General features: G+C 38.2%; 1 non-coding gene across 1 annotated transcript; it reads left to right on the top strand.

Annotated features, from left to right (window-relative positions):
• The first annotated feature begins 10,685 nt into the window (after window positions 1-10,685).
• LOC145583516 (small nucleolar RNA R71) lies at window positions 10,686-10,792 on the top strand. The gene has a single exon (XR_014100159.1). It is a non-coding gene; the product is annotated as a small nucleolar RNA R71 (small nucleolar RNA).
• Window positions 10,793-11,038: the final 246 nt, after the last annotated feature.

Below are 11,038 nucleotides of genomic sequence, written 5' to 3'. Positions count from 1 at the left end.
AAGTCTGAAACATGTACAAAATTAGTGTTAAAGATCGCCTAGGAGATAAGAAAATTCCTCTTAAAGATCGCCTAGGTGCAAGAGTTGAATTCAAGACTCCTATTATGCCTAAGAAAAAGAGTGTTGCAAAAAACAAAGATAAAAGGAAAGCTAACTCTATAGAAAAGAAGGTATGGGTTGAAAAGAAGCATGGTGTAATGGCTAAAGGAGAAACTATCTCTACAAAAATTGTATGCAGATCATCTAAGGGATACCTATTGGTGCAAGAGATGGATGATGAAGAGGAAGTAGAAAAAAGTGGAAGAGGGATAGAAAAGAGAAGACCGATTAGAGCATTGCTTCACTTCCAATTTATTAGACATTTATTTAATTTTCAAGTCAATTATATTTTTAAGCTTTTTTTAATTTCATCAATGATGTAATTTTATTTTATTAATTATTAATGCAATTTTTAAACTTTTTAAATTAAATTAACTCTTTTATATTGAAAATAAAAATTTATCTTATTAAAGCAATGAAAACGACTTGAATAAATTTCAAAAATAGTTCAAGTCTAGAAGTCGAAAATTCTCGAAATACACCGAAATGTACCCAGATCGACGAAAATGAACTGGCGCTGGGTTTTTGAACCTATCGCGGCACGACAGTGCTGTCGCGGCGCAATAATTTTGTCGCGGCGCGACAGGCCTTGTCGTGGCGCGCTGGTCTTGATTTTCGTGCGTCGATCATTTTGCTTTGGCGGATTGATGTTGGAGTACAAGATTTGTAAAAATTAAAGTGGCTACGCCCCGGAAAGGGTTGCATACGTATCCTTTCCTTAGGAATCAGGCCAAGCGTAGCTCTTTTGAGTATACCACTCAAGTTTTCATGGGTAGAACTTCTTAAGTTTATCAAGATTTGTCATGTTTGAGAACTCATTACCATCCATGTCAGTTAGTTTTGCAGCATCTCCTGATAGGATAGTTTTGACGATGTATGGTCTAGACCAATTAGGCCTAAATTTGCCTCTTGGGTCTAGAACATTTTTCCTTAATGCTTTTAACACCAAGTCTCCTACTTTGATGTTTCTTGTCTTGACCTTCATGTTAAAGTGTCTAGCCATGCGAGTTTGGTAGCATTGAGTGTGATGTAGAGCTTCTAGTCGTTTTTCATCAAATAGAATTAGCTCTTCATATCTCGCTCTAGTCCATTCAAATTAATCGAGTTTACTTTCCAAAGAAATGCGTAAAGAAGGTATTTCTAGTTCTACAGGTTATTTGGCATTGTAAAACACCATGATGGTGGGTTTAACACCAGAATTTGTGCCCCCACGGCTTGAACGCACGGCCTAAGGTTACTTAGAACTTGCACATCTCCAAACTTGAGCTTCAAATGGAAGACACTAAGCGTCCTAATCAATGCAAAACTCGGGAAGAAACCTCGAGAAACCTTGGACAATGATCTTAACATGAAAATGAAAGAAAACAAACAAGTAAAAGGGAAAAAAGACAAAATACACCAAGAAATGAAAATGGGAAACCGACTAAGGAAAGTGCAAACTAAAGAAATAAAGAGCAAAACTAAGGAAAAAAGAATGAAAAGAGTTATAAAAGCAATCTAAAATCACCCTAAAAGAGAAAAAATGAGTGCCATAAATGACACTCATCAAATTCCCCCAAGCTAATCTTTTGCTTGTCCTCGAGAAAAACCAAGCAACAAAGAAAAAGGATGAAAGACTTATTCAAAAATGAAAAAAAAGACATGAGATAAGAATATACACTAAGACTTACTTTCGTAGGAATCACAGTCAATTTAGCAACTAAAGACAAGCAATTTAAACCTCTAAATCGCTCTAGAGGACGAGTAATGCTCTCATAAGGGTTTCCTAAGAGATTAACCCATAACTCTCAACAAACAAACATGAGGCAAATCACAAAAGTAAAAGAAATCAAAAGAAAAGTAAAATCAAAACCTTTACGGATTGGACTTTTCAAAATGATTACACTTCAAATGAATAAACAACTTTCTTATGCACGTTCCAAGATATCTAAGGTTGATTGAAACATAGAATATGCTAAGCGTAGAGAACTAGTAATCAAAATCCACCTTCATCCCATTCGATCTTATCGCGTTCTCCCTATAGTCTCAAATCTCCCTCTAGTGAGCATCTCAATAGCTCCTCAAAGGAGCCGGAAAAGAACATATTTTTGGCTAATCGATGTCTTGATTTTGCATCCCCTCTCCTTAGGCTTTAACTCATAAGTCCTTTCCCCGATATGTGACTCAACCTCTAGGTCAAAAGGACTTTCCCAAAGGTTGTAACGTAAGGGCAAAAGGGTGAGGGTAGGCTTAAAATTTAGAATTTGGTGAAGCAAAAGGGTGATCAAACCTTCTCCTCATAACCAAGTAATCACCAAACAAAAACAAACTAACACCCCCAAGATTATTCAAAGCTATAATCACAATCATATATACAAAAAGCGTAAACGCTTCTCCCCGAAGCTTAAAGGAAGAATTGTCCTCAATGCTTGAAAAGGGAGAAAAGATTAACATCAAAATATATTTGCATTTTCTCAATTTTTCAATTTTTTCAATTTTGTCAAAGCGTTTGAATGTGCTTTGCTTTTTCTCATATTTTTCTTTTGTTTCCATGTTAACACTTATTCATTGTCCTCCCCTCTTTTAACTATAGACGGCTTTTTCATTTATTCACTTGCCATTATTCACAAGATATACAAAACACAAGCTTTCTTACAAATAAGAACCAATATCCAAACTCATATACCACAATCTCCAGTATCATGATCAATTGCTTCACAAAAACCAATAATGGAACAAAAATGAAGCAAAAGGCTCAAAGTTCTAAAGATGTGGCTTGAAAAGAAGGGAAAAGGCTCAAATGGTTAGCAATAGGCAAATATAAACCCAAGGACTAAAAATAATGAAGACTATCCTAGAAATAAAAATTACCACTCCGAAAAGATGCCTTTGTCCTCCCTAGATGGTTCGGTCTCGTGTTTAAGAATTATGAGTCAAGATTCTAGATTAGGTTCGCAACAGTCAAGGATCCATGCCACTCATGCAAGTAAGTGTAGAAGGCTTGAAAATTGTAAACCTTACATGGATGTAGCAAAAACTCATTATAGGTGTCAAATCGGCCATTGGAAGCAACTACCAAGCATGCCACAAACAAGTAGAATCGGGTTTCATGATCCCCCTAGTTCTTAGACATGCTACCTTAGCATACGCCATCCTAGAATGAACCAAGCATATTCTCAAACCGTGCATACCACTACCAATTAGTAAGATGTTCATTCAAAATCCGTTGGTATATAATCCAATTCACAAGAAAGACAACAAAAAGAAAATAAGGCCTCAAAAACTTTATACAAACTAAAAACAAAAAGAAAAAGAAGAAAATAAAAGAAAAGAAAAGTAAAGAAAAACAAAGAAAATAGGAAAACAAAGATAAAGGAATAGTAGGAAAATAAAGAAAGGGACAAAGATGCAAGTATAACACGTAATTCCCAATCGTCAAACAAGTGGTCATTCGACAACAACGTCAATGACCCCAAACACTCTAAGGTGTTACAAGCATACATCCTCGAATCGTTCAACTTCTCCTAAATCTAATCCTAATCTATGCATCCAAGAAAAGTAAAGAAAGAAAAGAAAGAAAATAAGAAGGATCTCACCGGGCTTCCAAGCAATGCTAATAAAAATAAGGCGAAAGAACATCCACCTTCATTAAGCTCCAAAAATCAATAACATCATCATCAAAGCCAAGTGAGAAGAAAAATTTAAAATAGAGCTATAAACAAAGAAAACGATTAGTAACTTCAAAACAAAATAAAAGAAAGCAAAATTAAACAAAAAGAAACTTACAAAGCAAAAATCAAGTTAAACTACTAAAAAGCAAGAATAAGCAAAGAAAACTAAAGGAATTATACACTAAACTAGCAACTAATCACCTAAACTACAAGATTTGGATTGAAGGGATTTGGATTCATAGGTTTTGGATATTAGGGCTTTGGATTCACGGGAGCAAACAACAAGCATCATAATCATAGAAATCAACACAACAACATCATTAAGAGAGAAAGAATTGACATGAAAAGCTCATAGAAACAACAATAAAAACCCATCAAGAAGAGACCAAGGCATGCAATTATCAATCATCGAGGCAAAAAGTAGACAAGGCAATTCCCAACAACAATATTAGCCACCGAGACAAACCCCTAAGAAAATAAAGTTTCCCCAAGCTAAACATGAATACTTCTCAACATTCCAACAATACAAAGCAAACAACACATAAAATAAGGGATGGAGGAAAAATGCACAAAATAGGGAAACTAACTACCACTCGGCCCGGCACTATCATGGTCATCCCTATCATAGGAAAACCCGGATGGGGGACCATAAGGATCCCATCCCCCTGTGTAACCGGTTGGCCAACCATAGTGCCCCTTGAAGTTGTCTTGTTGGAAAGGGGCAAGGGGGAGAATATTGCTCGGGCAAAGCGAGCGGTAGTCGATGATCGGGGTGGATAGGGGTAGTTAGGATCACCCCTATAATCGCTCCCACCGGGAACACGGTAATCATAGTTACCTGCTCATCGGGGAATGAGCGAGTCTCGGTGTTGGACCCCGGGGGTCCTTGCCAATAATGATACCCACTTGATGGAATAGGACCAACTTGGGGTGGAAAGTAAGGGTAGTTAATCGTGGGGGAGATCTCCCCACAGTTAACACTTGCATCATACAAATGTTGTTGTTGGAGAAACATACCTTATTGCATCTCCGAAAGGCCTCTCATTTAATTATATATTACTTCAAAATCTTGGTCGTGCAAGCCTTCCAAACAAATTTGCATCCCCTTCATTTATGCACTTAGAGCATCCATATCGTGGTTAGCAAATTTGTATTGTTTTTGCTCTTGATGTTGTTGTCGCGGTTGTCGTTGTTGTTGTTGTTGTTGACAATATTGTTGTTGAAATTGTTGTTGTTGTTGCTGTGGAGCTACTTCTTCTTCCTCTTCATTTTCTTCTTCTCCTACTTCATTGGATTGAGTCTACCTATTTAATTAGGAATGTGTATTGGCCCCTTGAAGAGGGAGAATTTAGAAAATGCATGGCCGTGCTCAAATGGATTACATAGTAATCACTTGTTTTGTAATTCTAACTCAGTTTTCAAGAAAAGATTTGTAGATTAATATGATTACGACATGAGATGCAATCATATTGTCAAATCGACACACATTGACTTAAGGAATTTGAATATTGCGCACTTGTCTCAGAAAAGTGGGAGATTGAAGGACTTATGTCTTCGATAAGTGCAATTACTAAATATATCAAGGATCACTATTATGGAGATAATAAATTCGTTCTTTTGGGTCGTCATTATCTGTTGCTAGACTATGATCAATGATCTTTGGGCTAGTCAAATAGTCCAAAGCCCACTAGAATGCATCCTATGAGGTCACACACAAGGGTATTGGGTTAAGCAAGTTAGAGGCCCATTTATGGGCCTCATGAGCAAGTAACTAATCATGAATTGGATTGGGCTAGCATAGTTAGATTAGAGTTAGGTTTTGGGCTTTGTCACGGACTCTTATTTAGAGATGTGATCTATAAATAAGATCCATGCCTAGGGTTGTATGACATAATGATTGACAGAACAATTAACAGTTTATTGTGAATCAAGAAACTAGAAATCCCGAAACCCTCACACTCTCTCTCTAACCCACGGCTCTCTCTCTCCTCCCCCTTAGACTCACGGTCGGCCACCCCTAGTGGCGCTTGCGGTGGTTTGTGGTTTTTTCGTTGCTCGTTCTTCTCCTTTGAAGGTCAATTGAAGGGTTCAATTGCAACTAACTAGCATTAGTGGAGGTCTTAATCCGTGCCTGGGACCAAGTAGAGGAATCAGGTTTGAGGTTCTTTATCTCCTCTGTTCTTGTTCGATCACACGTGGAATCATGCTATAAAGGTATTAATTCTAATTCTTTATGTGTTATGCATGATCTTGGGATTAGGTGCTATATGAATATGATTCATGTTTTCCGCATTCGTACCTATAAACTCCTACAAAGGAGGGGTTAGGGAGACAGCACCAATGTTTATTCTACCTAATCCAATCGAACACCTCATCATCATCATTCTTAGCCAAAAATTGCACTTGCTTTAATTGTGCAATGTCCAGGTAGAGGGTGCTCGGACTACCCACCGGAGTACAAGAGGGAAAATAGTGGCCAAGATGAAGGTTGGTCACGAGCCTCGTAACCATGTTACCAACAGGGATCTCTCCGGACTCCCTAGATTACAACCCCTTGCAATATCTCAAAAACATGAACCCTAAGTTCAAACGACCTCGGTACTCCTCCCTATTAGCCAACCATAGAATCCGAAACTCTAATTGACTCATTTTACCCAATTCTTGCTTTGGGATTATCGAATATCTCAAAAGCCTATGAAGAACTCGAAGACACGGTTGGAAAACTTTGCTTACCGCGGCATACTGAGTAACAAAGTTACCTTCCCCCGAAATATCATCCCACCAAGAATTTCGGTCATATTCATCGAAGAAGAACTCGGGGTCCAAGACATCCGCCCCCGAATTAAGATCAAGCGCCGCATTGAACTCGGCGAGAGAAAGATCATGGTGAATGTTGAAGAGCTGAAAATGGACCCGGTAGTTGCCACCTTCTACCGCCTCACATGAAACCGTAGACAAAAACTCCAACGTTTGATCAAAGTAAGTACGGTAACATGTGTTCACGAAGGTGCTCATACGAAGATTGCCGAATAACTCCCTTAAATCCTCATCAATCCCCAATTTGATCATGTCCGGTTGAAAGTAGTGATGAGAGGGCTTAAGGGATCGGTTCTTGTTGAGCTTGGCATATAGATCTTTTTGTATTGGGTCCTTGATTTTTGTTTTGGGAATAGGAGTAGGTTTTTGTGGTTGGGAAGTAGATGGGTTTGAAGAAGGTTCTTCAATGGTGATGGTGGTTTTTCGTTTTTTAGAGGAAAGGGCTTGAACAAACTTTGACATTGTGTTTCCTCTAAATAAACATATTTAAAATCCAATTAATCAACTCCACAAACACCACAATAACACCACAAAACACTTCCAAATACCAAAATCACAACTCCTTAATCAATAACGCCAATCACACAAGTAACACCTTACTACCAAAAATCCAAATTTCCAACTTCTCACAATCACCACCAAATGAACCAAATTTTCTATACAAACATACAACAACACAATGTTAAGAAAAATAAATCATCAACAACACAAATAACCAACCCAAATTTCACATTCAATCACTAAGTTCATCCAAATACATACTACTACTATTCACAATCATAAACAATCAAAATCTTGCAACAATATGATATAATTATGTAAAATAGAGTCAAATAATAAGATTATACCACACTTGAAGCAAGATTAATCAAGAACAAGCCACCAATTCCCACCAAGTAGAAAAACCCCAAATTTGGTCTTTAATGGATGAGAGAGATTGGAGGTTGATATTTGAAGAAAGTAGTATGATTTTTGTTGTTAAGGATGAATTTGTAGAAGGAATTTAATGATTTTTGATGGATTTTTGGTGATTCGATGATGAAAATTTTAATGAACAAGGCTAGGGTTTCGTTGCTTAGAGTGAGAAAGGCAAACCGTGCGTGTAAGGTTGAGGGTGAAGGGGAAATGAGGGAAAGAAAGGAGAAAGAAAGAAGATAAGGGATTCGGCCCGACCAGGTGTGTCGCCACGCGACCTGGATGTGCGCCCGCGCCAGTTTCGCGCGCGCCCGCGCCCCTGGCTTGGCTCCTCTTGAAATTTTTGCTCGGTGCGTTCTACTATGGGCTCATTTTCCAATATCATCCCGGGATTATTGAACCTACCAAATATGGCAGTTTCAAAACATATTGACAGTGGGTTCAACATCAGAAAATAATGAGAGTACCACAATGAACCCACTAAGTTCAAATTTACTTCAAATTTTAGCACAACTTTCCCTAACTCACCTCACTACATTACCTTACCCTTTTACCTCAAAATTCAATAAAATCAAATATATTCTCATCAAAAACATGAACCACCTTTCCCTTGCTCGTACTCGCTTGAAATTATCCTTATCCAATGAATTTGACCAATCAATCCAAATAGAAAACAAGTGAAAGAAAAGAAAAACAAAAGAAAGAAAATTAAGAAAAATAGAAAATCAAAAGAAAAGGGTTAGAAAACCGGGTTGCCTCCCGGGAAGCGCTTGCTTAAGGTCCTTAGCTCGACCCTTCTTCCAAATTATGGAGGGTCAAAGAACACCACCTTGTCCAAAGTGGTGGAGAGGGTAAAATCATTGCAAAGCTTGTGAAAATCCACATCATGAACCATGTCATCTTGAATCATAGAAACCGGATCAAACTTTTTAGGCTTCAACTTCCTCTTATATTTCTGAGAAACTCTCTTTTTCTTCCTTGATTTCTTCTTCCTTGGATCTTTGAGATCCTCATGTTCACCACTTGAAAAACTATTCTCGTCATCCTTCAAAGAAAGCTCAAACCAAGAAGGCATTTCAAAGTCATTCTCAAGCTTCGAGGGATCCTTGTCTTCTTCACTAACAACCTTGCTTTCAATACTTTTAAGAACATCATCACAAGCTATAAGCATATCGTTAGTAGAAGACACAAACATGGAATCATTAGCATTCGAAGGCAATGAGTTTATGCACATAATTCCTTGGACATAGGATAGAGACTCGTGCATCGACTTGAGCTTAAAACATGCCTTATTATTACCAACACACAAAGTAATCATGCCACCTTTCACATCTATCAAAGCACCCGAAGTTTCTAAGAATGGCCTCCATAGAATGATAGGAATGTTGTCATCTTCCGCAATCTCTAGCATAATAAAGTCAACGGGAATAGTGAACTCTCCTATCTTGAGGGCCACATCCTCAATTCTACCCTTTGGGAACTTAATAGAACGGTCGGCCAATTGAAGGGTCATCTTGGTTGGAAGGAGCTCACCTAACTTAAGTTTCTTTAAAATGGAGTAAGGCATGATGCTAACACTAGCACCAAGATCATAAAGGGTATTTTGAAACAATTTCCCATTAATATTGCAAGGAATGGAGAAATTTCCGGGGTCTTTCATCTTTTGGGGTAAGTCATTATGGATAAAGGCACTACAACACTCCCCCCAAACTCACCGGTTCAACCACATTGCAATCTCTCTTACCGCTCAAGATTTCCTTAAGAAATTTAGAATAGTTAGGCATTTGCCCCAAAACATCGGTGAAAGGAATAGAAAGATGAATTTTCCTAAGCATCTCGATAAATTTTCCGAATTGTTCATCCAATTTGTACCTATTGAAATTTTGGGGGTGTGGAAGTCTCGGTTTGAAATCCTCATCTTGCTTCTTCTCTTTCTCTTTTGTCTCCTCATTAGATTTCTCACTCATCTTGCTATACTCATCATTCTTCTTTTTCTCTTGAACTTCCTCTTTGCTCACACTCTTTGACACCTTGTTCCTATTTCCCTCACTTGAGTCACTCCTCTTCTCATCCTCCTCACTTATACTAGAAACTCTCTCTTTAAGCACTCTCACACTCCTGGTGGTAATAGAATAAACGGGTTTCTTAGGATCGACTCCTTAGGAAGGTAATGAAGAAGGGATAGCACAATCTTTCAAGGTATTGGCTAGTTGAGAGATTTAGTCTCAAGCATATTGTTGTGTGTCATCATCTCATTAAACTTCTTGTCACTCACCGCCGTGTAAGTGTTCAAAATTTTTGTTTGATTTTCAATGATATCCTCCAAGTTAGTTCTAGAGGATGAGGATTGAGCATAGGAATTATCACCTTGGGTCTTTGGAACAAAATCGGGTGGGGGACCCCTTTGAGCATTGTTTTGAAAATTTCCCCTACCTTAGTTGTTCCAATTACCCCTATTTTGATTTTGACCGTAACCTTGATTATGGTTATTATAACCTTGGTTATGATTACCATAATTTTGGTTTTGATTTTGGCTACTATAACCTTGGTTGTTATAGTTACCTCGGAAATTTTGGTTCCCTTGGTTCCTATTACCACCACCTTGGTTATAATTGTTAAAATTCCCATGGTTGTTGTAATTCCTATTTCATTGACCTCTTTGATTCTCAAACCTAGAATCATTATGATTTGACACATAATTCACATGCTCATTCACATTTTCATCTTAATCATCACAAACATCCATACATGCATGAGGGCAATTAGAAGCATCGTGATCATACGATCCACAAACATCACAAAACAAGCAACCACTAGGCATGTTACTAGAAGAGGGAGAGGGTTGAGAATTAGAACACAATACCTCTCCCCTTAGATTGGGAGGGAAGATTTGAAACCTAGGAGGTAGCACTTTCCAACTTTACCTTGATAGCGGACATTTCCTTCCCCAAGTTTGTCATTTATGAGGATAGATTGTTGATTGCATTTAGATGATCAACCGAGTACACCAAATAGCTACTCTTGCTAGTTGACTCCCTTTCTCTATCTTCCCATTCCCTATAGTACCTCACTACGTCTTCAATTATTTCTACCACTTCCTCCTCCATTTTATTCATAATGGGACCTCCGGCTCCTCCATCTAGACATGACTTTCCTTGAGAACTAAGGCCACCATAGAAGATTTGAATAATTTGGTAAGTAGGAATTCTGTGGTGAGGACATTCTCTTCGATACTCCTTGTACCTCTCCCATGCTTCATAGAGGCTTTCACTAGGCTTTTTCTTGAAACCTTGAATCAAAGCTCTAACCTCCGCCGTTTTCTTTTGTGGATAGAAACGGGATAGAAATTCCTTGGTCACTTCATCCCATGTCCTTAGAGAATTCGGCTTGACCTCCTTGTCTAGCCATTCCAAGGCACGCCCTATGAGGGAAAAGGGAAAAAGTTTGAGGCAGATGAATTCTTAGGAAATTCCATTCACTTTGATAGTGTTGCAATACTTTTCGAACTCCTTGAGATGATTTAGTGGGCTTTCATGCTTGGCCCCACTAAATTGTCG

The sequence above is a fragment of the Chenopodium album genome, chromosome 15 (assembly GCF_948465745.1).
Source record: "Chenopodium album chromosome 15, dcCheAlbu1.1, whole genome shotgun sequence".
In the NCBI taxonomy this organism is placed as follows: Eukaryota; Viridiplantae; Streptophyta; class Magnoliopsida; order Caryophyllales; family Amaranthaceae; genus Chenopodium; species Chenopodium album.
This window is presented reverse-complemented; position numbering and strand designations above follow the sequence as displayed.